Genomic DNA, 19,960 nt, shown 5'->3' with positions numbered 1-19,960 from the left:
GAGGGGTGACTTGATAGAGGTGTATAAGATGATCAGAGGACTAGATAGAGTAGACAGTCAGAAACTTTTTCCCCGGGTGCAACAGAGTGTTACAAGGGGCATAAATTTAAGGTGAAGGGTGGAAAGTATAGGGGGTGTCAGGTGTGAGTGGTGGGGGCATGGAATGCGCTGCCTGTGGGAGTGGTAGAGTGAGAATCTTTGGTGACCTTTAAGCGGCAATTGGATAGGTACATGGATAGGTGCTTAAGCTAGGACAAATGTTCGGCACAACATCGTGGGCCGAAGGGCCTGTTCTGTGCTGTATTGTTCTATGTTCTATGTTCTATGTCTGTTTCCATACCCTCTATGATTCTGTGACACATACTCAAGGATAACATGCAAAGAATAGTCAGTTCACTTACATATCAGAGAGATGGTGATCCCTCCAGAATTCTATTTTAACAAGAGTATGGCACACTCTACAGATGAGGAAGAATAATAAATTGAAGAACAAGGAGAGAACTTCCATGCCTTCTGTATTTCAGTGCATAAAAGTAACCTTTGAAGCAGGAAGTTTGCTCAAAAGCAGCATCACCCAGTTTTTTGAACCAAAATTAATCCTTCCACATTCTGTTATTATTGTAGACCATCCCACAATCCAATCACAATGCTCATACTAACCTGTGCCATCTTTATGGAGAAAGTGAGGACTGCAGATGCTGGAGATCAGAGCTGAAAATGTGTTGCTGGAAAAGTGCAGCAGGTCAGGCAGCATTCAAGGAGCAGGAGCAGGAATCCTGATTCCTGAAGAAGGGCGCATGCCCGAAACGTCGATTCTCCTGCTCCTTGGATGCTGCCTGACCTGCTGTGCTTTTCCAGCAACACATTTTCAGCTCTGTGCCATCTTTATACCAATACACTTAGTGCTGCCTACCTTGAGAAATAATTGAACAAGAAATTCCTGGATCAGCACATTTCAAAGCCATTGGAAAGGTAACTGTTCTAAAAGAAAGAAACAAACTGCTGGAAATTAAAGGCCAGTCGAAAAGAACATACAAAGTCAAGACCATTCTAATCCTGACTCTGATCTCCAGCATCTGCAGTCCTCACTTTCACCTTAAAAGATCAGTCTGGGCTGAAGATTACATCAAAATGCAAATAAGGAACAATGCTTGGTTCAATCAGTTAATGTGAATGTGCATTCATGTGAATATTTTTTTCTCATTGTTCAGGATATTTTCCACAAGTTGCCAAGCAGGGGAGCAGGATTTGACACAGAAGCAGAGAAGGTGATACCACAATATCAGTGTATGTAACATAGAGGATCTGTCCAATGAGATTGATCTCGATTTTCATAGCAGGAAAAGGAGCAGGAATGCTACTCAAGTACTACCACAGAGGAGCTGTACTGTCACAGAATGCTAACACTTTCTAAGACTGCAAATGAAATTCTGGGTAATCCAAGATGGAGGACGGGAAAAATTTCTGGCTGTAACAGCTGCTCCTTTGAGGTCTTTTTTAGGTGCTGGAGGTGATTTCTTTGACTTCCACAACAAATCTTGGAGGAGCCTGTTTGGGCGAAGTTCACAGCATAGAATCAGATAAGTTAATCGTTGTTTTAAGTGTGTCCAACAGAAAGGCTGCAGTAGTGAGTAGAGTAGGTTCTTTCTCGATTAAACTTAAAATATAAGCCATAACTATTAATTTAACCTGGGGCAGTGTTTTGTAGAGGAATAAGATGGTGTTATTTTCAGGGTCTGTAGATTGTGAAGAAGCAAAAATGGCCTTTAGTACAGTGATACATACTTCTTGTCAGATGTGGGAGTTTAAAGAGAGTTTAAGGGTTACTTTGGATTATATCTACCATAGATGCTATTGGATGCGAATCTTTATCAGATCGAATGGATCGGTTGGAGAAACAGTTAGAAGCAATGGGAGGCAAAGGGAGGCAAGAGGAATTTGCAACAGCAACAGTATGTGATGGATGGCAATTATAGGAAGGTGGGGGGGGGCGGGGAAGTCTCAGATACAGTCATATAGATGGGTTAACTCCAGGAAAGTTAAGAGAGGTAGGCACTTAGTGCAGGAGTCTTTTGTGAATATACCCATTTCAAACAGGTATGCTGTTTTGGAAAATGTAGGCGGTGATGGATTCTGAGAGGAAAGTAGCACGAACAGTCAAGTTTCTGGTAGTGAGACTGGCTCTAATGCAATGAGGGGCACGTCGGCTTCCAAGAGATCAATTATGTTAGGGGACTGTCTAGTCCGAGGTAGAGACAGACATTTCTGCGGCCAGCAGCGAAAAAGCAGAATAGTGTGTTGCTTCTCTGGTGCCAGGATCAAGGATGTATCGGAGGGTGCAGAATGTTCTCACGGGGAGAAGGGCCAGCAAGAGGTCATTGTCCACATTGGAACCAATGACATAGGAAGGGAAAAGGTTGAGATTCTAAAGGGAGATTACATAGAGTTAGGCAGGAATTGTAAAAAGGAGGTCCTCGAGAGTAGTAATATCTGGATTGCTCCCAGTGCTATGAGCTAGAGAGGGCAGGAATGGGAGGATAGAGCAGATAAATGAATGGCTGAGGAGCTGGTGTATGGGAGAAGGATTCACATTTTTGGATCATTGGAATCTCTTTTGGGGAAGAAGTGACCTGTACAAGAAGGACAGATTGCAGCTAAATTGGAAGTGGACTAATATACTGGCAGAGAGATTTGCTAGAGCTGCTCAGGAGGATTTAAACTGGTAAGGTGGGGGGTTGGGACCCAGGGAGATAGTGAGGAAAGAGATCTGGTACAGTTGAGAACAGAAGCGAGACAAATAATCAGGGCAAGCAGGGACAAAGTAGGTCTGAAATTAAACTGCATTAACAGGCGTAACAGGGAAGGCAGATGAACTCAGGGCATGGTTAGGAACATGGGATTGGGATATCATAGCAATTACAGAAACATGGCTCAGTGATGGGCAGGACTGGCAGCTTAATGTCCCAGGATACAAATGTTACAGGAAGGATAGAAAGGGAGGCAAGAGAGGAGGGGGAGTGGAATTTTTGACAAGGGATAGCATTACAGCTATGCTGAGGGAGGATATTCCTGGAAATACATCCAGGGAAGTTATTTGGGTGGAACTGAGAAATAAGAAAGGATGATCACCTTATTGGGATTGTATTATAGACTCCCTAATAGTCAGAGGGAATTTGAGAAACAAACTTGTAAAGGAGATCTCAGCTATCTGTAAGAATAATAATAGGGTGGTTACGGTAGGGGATTTTAACTTGCCAAACATAGACTGGGACTGCCATAGTGTTAAAGGTTTAGATGGAGAGGAATTTCTTAAGCGCATACAAGAAAATTTTCTGATTGAGTATGTGGATGTACCTACCAGAGAAGGTGCAAAACTTGACGTTCTCTTGGGACATAAGACAGGGCAGGTGACTGAGGTGTCAGTGGGGGAGCATTTTAGGGCCAGTGACCATAATTCTATTAGATTTAAAATAGTGATGGAAAAGGATAGACGAGATCTAAAAGCTGAAGTTCTAAATTGGAGAAAGGCTAATTTTGACAGTATTAGGCAAGAACTTTCAAAAGCTGATTGGGTGCAGATGTTCGCAGTGAAAGGGACGCCTGAAAAATGGGAAGCCTTCAGAAATGAGAATCCAGAGAAAGTATATTCCTGTTAGGGTGAAAGGAAAGGCTGGTAGATATAGGGAATGCTGGATGACTAAAGAAATTGAGGGTTTGGTTAAGAAAAAGAAGGAAGCATATGTCAGGTATAGACAGGATAGATTGAGTGAATCCTTAGAGTATAAAGGCAATAGAAGTATACTTAAGATGGAAATCAGGAGGGCAAAAAGGGAATATGAGATCGCTTTGGCAAATAGTGATAAGGAGAATCCAAAGGGTTTTTACAAATACATTAAGGACAAAAGCATAACGAGGGAGAGAATAGGGCCCCTCAAAGATCAGCAAGCAGACCTTTGTGTGGAGCCGCAGAAAATGGGGGAGATACTAAATGAGTATTTTGCATCAGTATTTACTGTGGAAAAGGATATGGAAGATATCGACTGTAGGGAAATAGATGGTGACATCTTGCAAAATGTCCAGATTACAGAGGAGGAAGTGCTGGATGTCTTGAAATTGGTAAAGGTGAATAAATCCCCAGGACGTGATCAGGTGTACCCGAGAACTTGGTGGGAAGCTAGAGACGCGATTGCTAGGCCTCTTGCTGAGATATTTGTATCATCGATAGTCACAGGTGAGGTGCGGTAAGACTGGAGGTTGGCAAACGTGGTGCTACTGTTTAAGGTGGTAAGAACAAGCCAACAAACTATAGACCAGTGAACCTGACCTCAGTGGTGGGCAAGTTGTTGGAGGGAATCCTGAGGGAAAGGATGTACATGTATTTGGAAAGGCAAAGACTGATTAGGGATAGTCAACGTGGCTTTGTGCATGAGAAATCATGTCTCACAAACTTGATTGAGTTTTTGAAGTAACAAAGAGGATTGGTGAGGGCAGAGTGGTGGACGTGACCTATATGGACTTCAATAAGGCGTTTGACAAGGTTCTGCATGGGAGACTGATTAGCAAGGTTAGATCTCATGGAATAAAGGGAGAACTAGCCATTTGGATACAGAACTGGCTCAAAGGTAGAAGAACAGAGGGTGGTGGTGGAGGGTTGCTTTTCAGACTGGAGGCCTGTGACCAGTGGAGTGCCACAAGGATCGGTGCTGGATCCACTACCTTTCTTCATTTACATAAATGATTTGGATGCGAGCATAAGAGGTATAGTTAGTAAGTTTGCAGATGACACCAAAATTGGAGGTTTAATGGACAGCAAAGAGGGTTACCTCAGAATACAAGAGGATCTTGACCAGATGGGCCAATGGCCTGAGAAGTGGCAGATGGAGTTTAATTCAGATAAATGAGAGGTGCTGCATTTTGGGAAAGCAAATCTTAGCAGGACTTATACACTTAATGGTAAGGTCCTAGGGAGTGTTGCTGAACAAAGAGACCTTGGAGCGCAGGTTCATAGCTCCTTGAAAGTGGAGTCGCAGGTAGATAGGATAGTGAAGGCGGCGTTTGGTATGCTTTCCTTTATTGGTCAGAGTATTGAGTACAGAGTTGGGAGGTCATGTTGCAGCTGTACAGGACATTGGTTAGGCCACTGTTGGAATATTGCGTGCAATTCTGATCTCCTTCCTATCGTAAAGATGTTGTGAAACTTGAAAGGGTTCAGAAAAGATTAATAAAGATGTTACCAGGGTTGGAGAATTTGAGCTGTAGGGAGAGGCTGAACAGGCTGGGGCTGTTTTCCCTGGAGCAGAGGCTGAGGGGTGACCTTATAGAGGTTTACAAAATTATGAGGGGCATGGATAGGATAAATAGGCAGTCTTTTCCCTGGGGTCGGGGAGTCCAGAACTAGAGGGCGAGAGGGGAAAGATATAAAAAAGATCCAAGGGGGAACATTTTGACACAGAAGGTGGTATGGTGTGGAATGGGCTGCCAGAGGAAGTGGTGGAGGCTGGCACAATTGCAACATTTAAGAGGCATTTGGATGGGTATATGAATAGGAAGAGTTGGGAGGGATACGGGTGCTGGCATGTGGGACTAGATTAGGTTGAGATATCTGGTCGGCATGGACGGGTTGGACTGAAGGGTCTGTTTCCATGCTGTACATCTCTATGACTCTAATGCCTTAATAAAGTTTCACACCAACACTCTGGTGACTTGCCAAAAAGGGAATATGGGAGTCAGCTTGGACTCTGCAGATCCCACCACATTCCTAGAGTGACAATTATGTATTTCCTTTTCCCTCCCTGACCACGCAGTATGCCATCAAACTCTTCAATCTCTCAGTCAGTACTGAACAACTGAACCTTTGCAATACTCTCACTTTAGTGGAGAATTTTTAAAATTCATTCTTGGGGTGAGAGCATCACTGGCCAGGGCAGCATTTAATGTTCATTCGCTGAGGGCAGTTAAGAGTCAATTACATTGTTGTGTTTCTGGAATCACAAATAGGCCAGACCAGGAAAAAATGACAGATTTCCTTTCCTAAGGACATTATCGAACCAGATGATTTTTTTTTAAACACCTAACAACAGTTACATGATCACCATTAGGTTCCGTATTGGAGACAAGTTTCACCGTCTGCCCATAGCAGAATTTGAACCTGGGTCTCACGCATCTAGTGATACTACCACTTGGCCATTCAATCCCCATGTAATGAGAAATTCCAACTTGAATACACAATGATAAAGCATCTCATCCAATAACAGTTGTATGCAAGCAGGAATCTAATCATCATTCATCCTCTTTTTTAAAAAAATAAACAGCATCATAGCTCTTATTCTCAATTTCAATTGCACTTGACATACATTCCTAAACAGTAGCCTTCCAGTTATTTACTCCATTGCATTACAGAAGAAAATTGCACATAATACAGATAAGAGATTGGCCAGTAAAGGTACAGAACATCCTCTGAGGAGGTCATGGAATTCATGGAAAACAGTCTTTCCTTAGCTTGTCTTATGCTTACTAGATTTATATCATACGGAGATATTTCAGTCAATACTTCAAAATAATTGCACAAAAAACATGTAAGACAGCTGCCACAAATTCTGTGACTTTTAATATTTGAACTACAGACATTATTGTTCTTCTGATGGATATGATTTTTAAATATGGACATTAACAACAATCTGGAGAACTCACCCATCTCTATGTTTAAGGAGAGGTAAACAAAAATGAGACTGTGGAATTTCTAGAGAGCCTATCTCCATTTTTAAACCCCTAACAGTTACATGATCACCATTAGGCTCTTTACTCAGACAAAAGGGAAAAATCAAAATTCAATGAATAAGTAAAAGTTCTCATTTCTACTAAGGAATGACACTGGCATTATTATTTTTGACCCAGATAGAGTGATCCTGTAAAGACCACGAGAGCAACACATTAATGATTTGGAGATGCCGGTGTTGGACTGGGGTGTACAAAGTTAAAAATCACACAACACCAGGTTATAGTCCAACAGGTTTAATTGGTATCTGAAAGCTCGTGTGCTTCCAATTAAACCTGTTGGACTATAACCTGGTGTTGTGAGATTTTTAACTCTTAACACATTAATGTAATATCTGAGCACTCAGAAATTTCAGGTCTGTATATCCTGTTTGAAATGCTGAGTAACTAGCTGCTACCTTGCAAGTTTTAATATTTCCAATATTACCCATGTGCTTTGTTCCTTCAGGTCCTTCACTTTGAATCGATTGAAAGCTTCTGTTGGAATCTGACAGCTACTGGATTCTTGATACAACTAACCAGCCATCTTACGTCATTGTGTTTAAACACAGAGCTCTCTGGGCTGTTTGACAAGCCCTGGCAGTGTTCTCATCTGATGCTTGTGCTTATACTTTTATGGTCATGAAGTGGTCACCAAGATAGGGAGTCCCAGATAATTACTGTGAATGATCACATTTTTGGGTATACTAGACAAACAATGGATTGCAAGTTTTCACAGGTAAATGCTTACTGAGGTGAAACATTTTCATATGAAGTGTGTCAGCATGTTGTGATATCCAGAAAGTGAATTTAATTGTGTCTTAACCAATTATGTCACTTTGGTTTTATAATTGACTTGCTTAAAGCTACTTATTTTTGTTCCAAGAGAAGGACACAATTTTAAATCAAGCTGATAAACTTGGTTGAGTTGGTGAATAACCTCTAAATGGTCATACAACCTTGACCAAGTGAGTCATGAATTTCTGATTTTGGAAGTCTCTTGAGTTGTTTTGTTGACATTTCAGTCAGCTGTGTCAGTAAAATCACACTTTTTTCAAAACTGGACTGTTCAAAATGTATTTCCATCTGTTCTGATTTTATTTTGTTATAAGGTGAAGAGGGTTGAATCAGTTATCTTTTCAACCTTCATGGAAAAGGATATGGAAGATATAGATTGTCTAGCTATCACCATTGTTAACAGCTAACCCGAGAATTCAACTTTTAAAAAAAGGTTTAGTGATTTACTCATGAAAGAAGTGGAACTATCACTGTATTCTAACAGATGAAAGGCTTAACAGACAATCAATTTTTCAATGTATAATGTCAGTTACATCATACTGTAAATTTTTGCTATAAATTCTGTGTTACGATCGAGCCCTCCACTATCACCTGATGAAGGAATGTCGCTCCGAAAGCTCGTGTGCTTCCAATTAAACCTGTTGGATATAACCTGGTGTTGTGTGATTTTTAACTTTGTACACCCCAGTCCAACACCGGCATCTCCAAATCATGCTTCAAAGAGATACATATTGGAACTAAAAATCCAATATGCCTATAAGTACATTTGGGTCTGCTCCATTGTCATGACATCTCCCATGATGAGGCCAAGGGCAGTGGAATTTAAAGAATGAACACATTGTCAGGCAAATTGGAAGTTGTCACAAAGATATTGTGCATGTTTCCCTATTGTTGCCTCAAAATTGTTCCTTCTGAAAGACTGGTAGCCTTTTGTGTCTTTTTTAAAGAGTTTTTTTTTAAAATGTCAGAATTCACAAAGTATCCTGCAAGCAAGACCTTGGAGAAGTCAGTACTTGTTTAAAACTGAATGACTATATCCCACTGCTGTATTGCTGCAATGTTAAATTTAATGGTTTTGCTGTAAAGTATGCAGTCATGTCATAGTACGTGCTGTCTAGAATGAGCCAGTGCCACAAAATGTAAGTGCAGCAGTTATCTCTACAGTCAGGGGAACTTCAGTGTAGGAGATGACAATGAGTGCACATCCTGAAAAAGTAGCTGATGAAACTCCTGTACTGCCTGTAGTAAAGCCAACTGCTCATTAATGACCTTGTGTGCCCTTTATCATCTGTATACCTAGAGGTAATTTCTGGTTGACTGAATGTTTTTCAATACACATGGACTGAAACAAAAAAAAAGAAATTACAGCTAATTCACAGTCTGCTCTTTAACACTTAGTGCTTTGATTGTTTCCATAACACAAGCTTAATGGATTATATTATAGCTTCTTGGATCAGTTAACAGGGGAATTTGATCTGGAAATGAGGAATTAATTCAACATTTCAACATTGCTCATTGCACCATAACATTTTTTACAGTGTCCCTTCTGAACAATGTTTCTTATCACAGTTAAGTACAAGTTGGGTTGATACAGTCAAAAAAAAAATCACAAAACACTCCACAGAAATTTAACAATAAAACATGAGGTGCGATATTGGATTAAATGATGAGAAGTTTGTTCAAAAGAGGTAGATTTTAGGGGCCGTCTTAAAGGAGGAAAGCGAGGCAGAGAGATTTATTAAGTACAGCCCAGAGATTTAGGTCCTAGATCTTACAAAGCACAGCCTTCAATGGTAAAATGAATAATATCTTGGGTGGCATGGTGGTGCAGTGGTTAGCACTGCTACCTCACAGCACCAGCAAGCTGGGTTCAATCCCACCCTTGGATGACTGTGAAATTTGCATGTTCTCCCTGTGCCTACATGGGTTTCCTCTCGGTGCTCTGTGGGTTTCCTCCCACAGTCCAAAGATGCACAAGTTTGGTGGATGGGCCTTACTAAATTACCTATGGTGTCCAGGGATGTGTAGGCTAGGTTAGCCAGAGTGAATATGGGGTGGGGTGCTGTTTGGAAGGTCAGTGCAGACTTGATTAGCTGAATGGCCTAACTCTGCACTGTAGGGAAGATGAGAGGCTTGATAGAAGGATGAGATTTTAAAATCAAATTATACTTTGCCTTCTGATCAAGCTATATCAGTGATATGTACTGTATCACTGTTCAAATACCTAACCTTAAATTAGTTATATGAGTGAATCCCTAGTGTGGAAACACTAGGCTCAACATTTGGCTCAACAAGTCCACACTGTCCCTTCGAAGAGTAACCCACCCAGACCCATTCCCCTACCCTATTACTCTACTTTTATCCTGAACAAAAATGTACCTTACCAACACATCCCTGAATACAATGGGCAATTTAGCATGATCAATTCACCTAACCTGCATATCTTTGAATTGATGGAGGAAACCCACACAGGCACAGGGAGAATGTCTTGTGTGGAGTTTACACAGTTGCCCAAGGCTGGAACTGAACATAGGTCCCTGGTGCTGTGAGGCTGCTCTGCCATAGAGTAATATAGAATTGTACCTTTAGCCCATTGAGTCTGCACCAACCTATCCAGACTGATCCCCTTTTCGAGCACTGAACCCAAAACCATGAATGCTCTGATATTTCAAAAGTCCATCCACATTCTTTTTAAAAGTTGTGATTTTAACACTTCCTATCAGATCGATGGAATGGTTGGAGCGACAGTTAGAAGCAATGAGGAATATACAAGAGCAAGGGGGTGTAATGAATGGCAGTTATAAGGAGGGAGAAAAGTCACAGATACAGTCACATACATGGGTTAACTCCAGGAAAGGTAAGAGAGCTAGGCAGGTAGTGCAGGAGCCTTCTGTGGCTATCCCCATTTCAAACAGGTATGCTGTTTTGGAAAATGTAGGGAGTGATGGGTTCTCAGGGGAACGTAGCATGAACGGCCAAGTTTCTGGTATTGAGACTGGCTCGAATGCAATGAGGGGTACGTCGGCTTCCAAGAGATCAATTGTGTTAGGGGATTCTGTAGTCAGAGATACAGACAGACGTTTCTGTGGCCAGCAGAGAAAAAGCAGAATGGTGTGTTGCTTCCCTGGTGCCAGGGTCAAGGATGTCTCAGAGGGAGCAGAATGTTCTCACAGGGGAGAGGGGCCAGCAAGAGGTCATCACATACATTTGAACCAATGACATTGGAAGGGAAAAGGTTGAGATTCTGAAGGGTGATTACAGAGTTAGGCAGGAATTTAAAAAGGAGGTCCTCAAGAATAGTAATAGCTGGGTTACTCCCAGTGCTACAAGCTAGTGAGGACAGGAATAGGAGATTGTAATCTCTTCTGGGGTGACCTGTACAAGAAGGATGGATTGCATCTAAATTGGAAGTAGACTAATATACTGGCAAAGAGATTTGCTAGAGCTGCTCGAGAGGATTTAAACTGGTAAGGTGGGGGGGGGGCAAGGGAGACAGTGAGGAAAGAATCAATCAATCTGAGACTGGTACAGTTGAGAAAAGAAGTGAGCCAGGACAGGCAGGGACAAAGCAAAGAACAAGGTAGGATTGATAAATTAAACTGCATTTATATCAATGCAATGGGCCAACAGGGAAGGCAGATGAACTCAGGGCATGGTTAGGAACATGGGACTGAGATATCTTAGCAATTACAGGAACATGGCCTCCTGAAGTCCATATAGATCATGTCTACCACTCTGCCCTCATCAATGCTCTTTGTTACTTCCTCAAAAAAAAACTCAATCAAGTTTGTGAGACATGATTTCCCATGCACAAAGCCATGTTGACTATCCCTAATCAGTCCTTGTCTTTCCATGTACATCCTGTCCCTCAGGATTCCCTCCAACAACTTGCCCACCACCGACGACAAGGTTCCCCATGGGAGATTGGTGAGCAAGGTTAGATCTCATGGAATACAGGGAGAACTAGCCATTTGGATACAGAACTTCCTCAAAGGTAGAAGACTGAGGGTGGTGGTGGAAGGTTGCTTTTCAGACTGGAGGCCTGTGACCAGTGGAGTGCCACAAGGATCAATGCTTGTTCCACTGCTATTCTTCATTTACATTAATGATTTGGATGCGAGCTGAAGAAGTATAGTTAGTAAGTTTGCACATGACACCAAAATTGGAGGTATAGTGGACAGCAAAGAAGGTTACCTCAGATTACAACAGGTTCTTGATCAGATGAGCCAATGGGCTGAGGAGTGGCAGATGGAGTTTAGATAAATGGGAGGTGGTGCATTTTGGGAAAGCAAATCTTAGCACTTAATGGTAAGGTCCTAGGGAGTATTGCTGAACAAAGACCTTGGAGTGCAGGTTCATAGCTCCTGAAAGCAGAGTCGCAGGTAGATAGGATAGTGAACAAGGTGTTTGGTGTGCTTTCCTTTATTTGTCAGAGTATTGAGGACAGGAGTTGGAAGGTCATTTTGCAGCTGTACAAGACATTGGTTAGGCCACTTTTGGAATATTGCGTGCAATTCTGGTCTCCTTCCTATCGGAAGGATGTTGTGAAACTTGAAAGGGTTCAGAAAAGATTTACAAAGGATGTTGCCAGGGTTGGAGAATTTGAGCTATAGGGAGAGGTTGAATAGGCTAAGGCTTTTTTCTCTGGAGCATCGGAGGCTGAGAGATGAGCTTAGAGAGATTTATAAAATGGTGAGAGACATGAATAGGGTAAATAAACAAGATCTTTTCCCTGGGGTGGGGGGAGTCCAGAACTAAAGGGTATAGGTTTAGGAACGATATAAAAGAGACCAAGGGGCAACTTTTTCACTCAGAGGGTGGTACGTTATGGAATGGGCTGCTAGAGGAGATGATGGAGGCTGGTACAATTGCAACATTTAAGAGGCATCTTGATAGGTATATGAATAGGAAGGGTTTGGAGGGATATTGACTGGGTGTTATCAGGTAGTATTAGATTGTATTGGGATATCTGGTGAGCATGGATGAGTTGGACCGAAGGGTCTGTTTCCATGCTGTACATCTCTATCACTCTAAGATTCTATAACTACCCTCCCAGGCAGTCATTCCAGATTCCCACAAATATTTATTGCAAATCCCGTCTAAATCTTCTGCACTTCACCTAAAATTATGCCTGCTCATTACAGGCTGTTCAACTAACGGGCAGCTTAGACTCGAAACGTCAGCTCTTTTTTCTCCTTACAGATGCTGCCAGACCTGCTGAGATTTTCCAGCATTTTCCCTTTTGGTTTTAAGGGGCAGCATTTGTTTGCTTTCCAGTCCTTCCTTGTCCCTCATTGTCTTATATACCTTTTGCAGCTCCCTCTGCTCGAAAGAAAACACCCCTAGCATGACAAGCCGCTCCTTCACAGCTAGACTGCTGCAATTTAGGTAACATCCCAGTGAATCTCCTCTTTACTCGCTCTGTGCAATCATATTCTTGCAATAGCTTGTAGTCCCCAACTGTACTCCAGCTGTGGAGTAACCAAAGTCCTATACATTTCCAACATACCCTCCCAGTGCTGTCTTCTTATGGCAACAGGAACTTTTAGAACCTAAATTTTTACTCTATTTCACTTCATTTTTAATGAAACATTTTACATTCTGTCACTTGTCCAGTCACTACTCACTTTATTAAAATACTCAGTTGCTAATATTTCCAGAAGCTGTATTAGTTTCAATTGTTCATGCTCCTTCTAATAGATTTATGTCACATTGGTTTAAAGTTGAAAAGTATTGAGGTATAAGAGCAGTGGAAAGAGTTCAATATGTTCATCCAGCTGGATTCTGGACTATTTATAGGATTCACTAAATGTCTCTTTCTAAAAGATTTTTTTTTGTGCATTAAAAACATTTTGCAGGTCAATTTTAAATGTGACCAGTTAGAAACCATTTCATGGAGGACAGGATTAATCCTTCACTATTTCATGGCAATCTAAACACAATGTTTAGATTTTCAACCGAGAACAAGATTGTTTGAAATTTCCATGGACATTGTCACAGAGCTTTGGGCTAAATGGTGTGACATTTCGATTTCACAAAGGATCAGCCAACTTGATCGGAGGTACATAAGGGAATCTAACCTGGCTACAACACATTAATGCTACAATACAAAAAAAGGAGATTGAGGGGGGGACTGATTGAGGTTTATAAAATCATGAAGGGTATAGACAGAGTGGATAGAGACAAGCTTTTTCCCCCAGGGTGAATGATTCAATAACAAGAGGTCACGCTTTCAAGGTGAGAGGTAGAAAGTTTAAGGGGGATACACGCGGCAAGTACTTCACACAGAGGGTGGTGGGCGTCTGGAACGCATTGCCAGCAGAGGTGGTAGAGGCAGGCATGGTAGATTCATTTGAGATGCGTCTGGATAAATGCATGAATAGGTGTGGTGTAGAGGGATAAAGATGCTAAGGAATTGACCGACAGGTTAAGACAGTACATTTGGATCGGCTCAGGCTTGGAGGGCCGAAGGGCCTGTTCCTGGGCTGTAAATTTTCTTTGTTCTTTGTTGTTCTAATAAGTCTTCGATATAAAGTCTCTAATCCATATTGAATTATCTAGGGTTCTCCTGACAATCATTATCTGTATAATCATTACAATTAAACAAAGCTTCAGTTAAAGTCAGAAGGGGGTTTAGCTGTGTTGGCGACTATAACCTGTTAATATTCACAATCCAGTTTCACAAGAAACATTAGAGGAAATGGTAGTGGGACAATACATAATCCTTCGGTCGAGGAGACAAAATTGGAGGAATGAATAAATAAAACACGTTCACTTATTGAGATGGTGTGCACATAAACTGAAACTGTGCACATGTCCCTTTTTTATTCAACAAGGGATGAAATTCATCTGCTCAAAGATTCATGAAATATGACACTGAAATTAAACTGGTGATAAATTTCAAACAATCAGCGTGCGTGACGGAAGGATTCATCACTTCATTTCACAGCAAAAGCAAAACTGCAGAACTGTGTGCGACACTGGCAGACAATGCAATCAGTTAATATCAGGATATTGCATGGTCCTGAAGCTCATTGATAAATAACAGTTAGTTTAAACTCATGTTGGCTAAAAGTGAGGCACTTTAACATCACTGTCACCTTTGACAAATTGTACTCACTGGCACAGCCTCCAAGTATCAGTGTTAGTTTCACACACAGACAGTGGAGAACATATACCAAGTTAAATTCAGGAGGTGAATGTTAGCTCAGCAGGAACTACACGTGCAGCTTTCACCATGCCAATTTTTTTCCTTTTCAACACCTTCCAACTGAACTGCTGAAAACCTTGAATAATATTTTCGGGCTGTCATTTTAATATGCTTTTAAAATTATCTTTATTTGTAGCTACACGGAATAATTTAACAATTTGCCATTTCTGTTAATTGTTAAATAAATACTCAATATTCAACTTACATCACTGAATTTTTAATCCCTCAGACCTTTAAAGAGGACAATTGGCTTAAAATGGCTGTTGTGATCACCTGACCAGATTGAGCCATGCTCAAAAAATTCAGTAGTGAACAAGAATCAATCTGAGCCGAAATGAACAATCATCAGAAACGCTGAAACTTAACTACAAGTTGGTCCACCCCTTCCTGGAATTGACGTTGGAATGAAAGTCAGATCATTCAGCTTGAAAACAGTGATGCCAGATATTGGAATCCACAACTATTGCTCAACAGTTTTTTTTCTCTGCAAGAGACCAGAGAAAAGAAAACAAAATGTCTGTGTAAGCCAGAACTGGGAGGTGTTCTCTTTGTCCCTGACTGTCTGTCTCAACCTTAAAAATGAGTGCCAAATGAAAAAGCTACTTAGATTTAAAAAAATTCAACAAGAACACGAGGATATCTGCAAATATTGTCAATGCTAAATTAACAAAAGAAGGGCTAAACAATTGGGATTCGATATATTCTCACAATTCAAGGACTCAAAACTATTAAAACTGCAACTGACTTTACCTTTCTGTCTGGTCTGGACACTCTTCTCCTGCCATCTTTTTCATCTGTATTACCTGTGTTTATGTGTGCATTTAATGTCTCATTTTATTATTCTTTTTGGGATAAATTCCTCCTTCTTTTATTCAAGCCCACCTTGTAATTATAGTTCCTTCATTGCAGATCTAATTAATGACAGGTAGTTCTTCTATAATGCCGCAGTTGTGTTCCAATGAAATCTCACTTAATAGAAAATTGCTTAATTTAAATAGTGGGGCCTATGCAAAACGTGGGGTTGGGGCAGACTAGCAAAAAATATCACTCGTGATCACTCAAAAATCACCTAACAGTCTAATGCAAAGTATAGCACAGCCTGAATGCAGGTTGAAATCTTATTTATTAAAGGAAACAAAACTAAATTTAGTACAGTACATTTAAAAAATGTAAGAAAGCTGCTCTCTGTACAGTACCTTTCACAGAAAGCTGCTCTGTCGGTAGCTGACACCAGCACATGTGCAGAATGCCACAAAGACCAGTAGCAATGTTACACATACACAGAACAGTATGGATACTGGTGCATGTGCAGAATGGCACAGACATCAGCGCATGTGCAGAACAAAGCGTGTGAACGAATCTGGAATCATGCTATTCCCAGCAGAGGTGAGTGTACTTGAAAATACCGTTCCCTAATTCTTCCATGATGTTATTGCTAAATCATGTACATTATCCCAGAACTACCTGTACATTTTAATTGAGATGTAGTATGTCATGTTGAAAAAGCAATAAACTGAGAGGTGGTTAAAAAGCAGAGAATTGATTTCCCTTCTTCATCTGATCATAGCCTCCAACCTCATTGTCCGTGAACCCTGCACTGCCCGATTCTACCTCCTTCCTAAGATTCACAAACCTGACTGCCTTGGTCGACCCACCATCTCAGCCTGCGCCTGTCCCACCAAACTCATCTCTTCCTACCTCAACACCACCCTGTCCCCTTTAGTCCAGGAACTCCCCACCTACACTTGTGACACCACCCATGCCCTTCACCTCCTCCAAGACGTTCATTTCCCTGGCCCCCAATACCTCATCTTCACCATGGACATCCCGTCCATCTACACTTCCATCCTTAATGACGAGGGCCTCCAAGCTCTCCGTTTCTTCCTCTCACACCATCCCAACCAGTACTCTTCCACTGGCACCCTCATCTGTCTGGCTGAACTGGTCCTCACTCTCAACAAATTCTCTTTCCAATCCTCCAAACCAAAGGGGTAGCCATGGGCACCTGCATGGGACCCAGCTATGCCTGCCTCTTTGTCAGAGATGTGGAACAGTCCATCTTCCGCAGTTACATCAGGACCACCCCCCATCTGTTCTTCCACTACATCGATAACTGCATCACGCTGCCTCATGCTCCGAACAGTTCATCAACTTTACCAACACCTTCCACCCCAAACTCAAATTCACCTGGACCATCTCAGCAACCTCCCTCCCCTTCCTGCACCTCTCCATCACCATCTGTGATGACCGACTAACCACAGACATATGCTACAAACCCACCGACTCCCACAGTTACCAAGACTAGACCTCTTCCCACCTTACCTCCTGTAAAAATGCCATCTGTTATTCCCAATTCTTCCGCCTCCGCCACATCTGTTCCCAGAAATCCTCAGAAATCCCAGATGGCCTCCTTCTTCCATGATCACTTCTTCCCTTCCCACCGTAGTTGACGATGCTCTCCACCACATCTCCTCCACTTCATGCACCAATGCGCTTGAACACCACCCTTCCAATGCAACAAGAACAGAATCTTCCTGGTCCTCACCTTCTACCCCATCAACCTCCGCATACATTGCATCATCCTCCACCACTTCTGCTACCTCCAAGCGGATCCCACCACCAGAGATATATTCCCCACCCCCATCAGCTCACCACTCCTGGCACCTTTCTCTGCAACCGCAGAAAGTGCAAATCCTGCACCTATGCCACTCCGCTCACCTCCGTCCAAAGCCCAAAGGGATCCTTCCGCGTCCATCAGAAATTTACCTGTAACCTCTACCAATGTCATCTACTGCATCCATTGCACCCGGAGACGGGAGACAGGATGCCTTCTTGCAGATTGTTTCAGAGAACATTTCTGGGACACCCACTCCCACCAACCCCACCGCCCCATGGCTGAACACTTCAACTCCCCCTCCCACTCTGTCAAGGACATGCAAGTCTTGGACCTCCTCCATTGCCAAATCGTTTTCCCGATGCCTGGAGAAGGAACACCTCATATTCCGCTTTTGGACCCTGCAACCACATGGGATAATTGTGGATTTCAACAGCTTCCTCATTTCACCTCCTCCCACATTATCCCAGTCTCAAGCCTCCAACTCAGTACCGCTCTCCGGACCCGTACATCACCGATCCCTCTGACCTATCACCTATTCCTCACCTTCATCCACCTATCGCTTTCTCAGCTACCTCTCCACAACCTCACCCCCCTCCCATTTATCTCTCAGCCCCGACCCACAAGCCTTATTCCTGATGAAGAGCTTATGCCTGAAACATAGATTCTCCTTCTCCTTGGATGCTGCCTGACCTGCTGTGCATTTCTAGCGCCACACTCTCGACTGTACCCTTAAACCCTCTGAGACATCACATTTCTTCAGAACTACAGTTCTCTCCTTAGCTAATACTGCTGCTTTTCATTCCTTTTATCATATTGTCTGAATACCTTGTGCCCAGGAATACTTAGCAGCCAGTATTGCAATTTGTTGAGCCAAATATCCGTTATTGCCACAACATCATATCTCTACATGAATTTTGCATCTGGGAACATCCCAATCTTATTCACTATACAGTCCGAAGATGAGCAGATTAGAGTGGATTGGCCATGCTAAATTGTGCACAGTGTCCAGGGATGTGTAGGTTAGGTTGATTAGCCATGGGAAGTGCAGTGTTGCACGGATAGTGTAGGATGGATGCTCTTTGCAGGGATGGTGTGGACTTGTTGGGCCAAATGGCCTGTTTCCACACTGTAGGGATTCTACGATTCTATGATTTGATTTCACATGCATTCACCTATATACACAATAACCTTAACTCAGATATCATTTCTTTGTTTCGTTCTCTGACTTCACATATTAACTTGCTATTCTCTCTGCCAGTGCTTACTGTATCTCTCTGCATTCTATGAACCTTATCAACCATCTCTCTTCCACACTCTTGTCAAGTTAAGTTAAAGCACTCCCAATAGCAGCAGCAAAACACCCTGCAAGGAGCTCAGTCCCAGCTCTGTGCAGGCACAATTCATTTGGTTTGTACAGGAGCCATCTTGCTTAAGCCAGTCCCAGGCTGAATCTCACCTGCACCATCTATCCAGGCAATCATCTGCCTTATCTTCATAGTTGTATACTCATTTGTATATGGCACCAGAAGTGACTTGGAGATTATTACATTTGAGGCCTTTCTTGCTAATTTTTCACGTAGCTATTTATTGTTGTCACATCTACCTGAGTACAATGAGAAGTTTTGTTTTGTGAGCAGGACAGACAGATCATAACAAACAAGGATTTACAGATCAAAGGGTGCTTAGACAGAGCGCGGCATACAACTGCACCAGAGGTGCACAAAAGCAAAGTCAACATTGGATTGAAATTGGTGAGGTCCATTCAGCAGTCTAATAACAGCAGGGAAGAAGAGTGTGTTCAAGCTTCTGTATCTTCTACCTGACGGAAGAGGTTGGAAGAGAGGTTACCAGAGTGAGAAAGGACTTTTAAGATTTTGGCAGTCTTTCCATGGCAATGAAAAGTGTAGATGGAATCCATGAATAGAAGGTAGGTGTCCGTAATGGTCTGCTCTGTGAACATAACTTTCTGTAGTTACTTATAGAGCTGAGCAGAGCAGGTGCCGTACCAAGCTGTACCAAACCAATATCTGATTGCAGGACCACCTTCCTCTTTTGTACCAAAGTCAATGATACCAATGTGGACCAGGACCTCCAGTTGTTTACTCTCTCTCTAAGAGTGTTCTGCAGCTGCTCTGTGACATCCTTGACCACGTAGGCAATGAACCAACCTGGACTCACATCTACAGCAACAATTGATATCAAAGGTTAGTGGAGAAGCAGTAAGTGAAGTTAACACATAGTGAACCAGAATGAGAAGAAGGAGCTATAACAGATTGGAAGCAGCATAAACCTATCACCCAGACAGCCTATTGCATGAGTGATCATGTTTCACTGTCAGTAAATGAGTAGACATGACCTCCTCTGTTAATTGTGTCATGGGAAGGTCAGGAAATACATACGTCACACTACAAATGATTAACTTCCTCCCTAAAATCCAAGATAACTGGAATAATTCTTGGAAGAAGAGCGTGAATGAAAGCCGAACATGACAGGTCTTCCATTATTCCCACAAAGTCTGGCTCAAAAAAAACCCATTGATGTTCCTGTCAAGCATTTTCAAAAAATATACTCTGAATGGTATT

General features: G+C 42.1%; 1 long non-coding RNA gene across 1 annotated transcript; it reads left to right on the top strand.

Moving 5' to 3' along the window:
- The first annotated feature begins 7,053 nt into the window (after positions 1-7,053).
- LOC122564757 lies at positions 7,054-16,348 on the top strand. Its single transcript, XR_006315989.1, has 3 exons — positions 7,054-7,130; positions 7,223-7,492; positions 14,991-16,348. It is a non-coding gene; the product is annotated as an uncharacterized LOC122564757 (long non-coding RNA).
- The last annotated feature ends 3,612 nt before the right edge of the window (positions 16,349-19,960 follow it).

This window comes from Chiloscyllium plagiosum, chromosome 30 (assembly GCF_004010195.1).
Source record: "Chiloscyllium plagiosum isolate BGI_BamShark_2017 chromosome 30, ASM401019v2, whole genome shotgun sequence".
NCBI classification, from domain to species: domain Eukaryota; kingdom Metazoa; phylum Chordata; class Chondrichthyes; order Orectolobiformes; family Hemiscylliidae; genus Chiloscyllium; species Chiloscyllium plagiosum.
The sequence above is the reverse complement of the archived record's forward strand: the minus strand, read 5'-3'. Positions and strand labels throughout refer to the sequence as shown.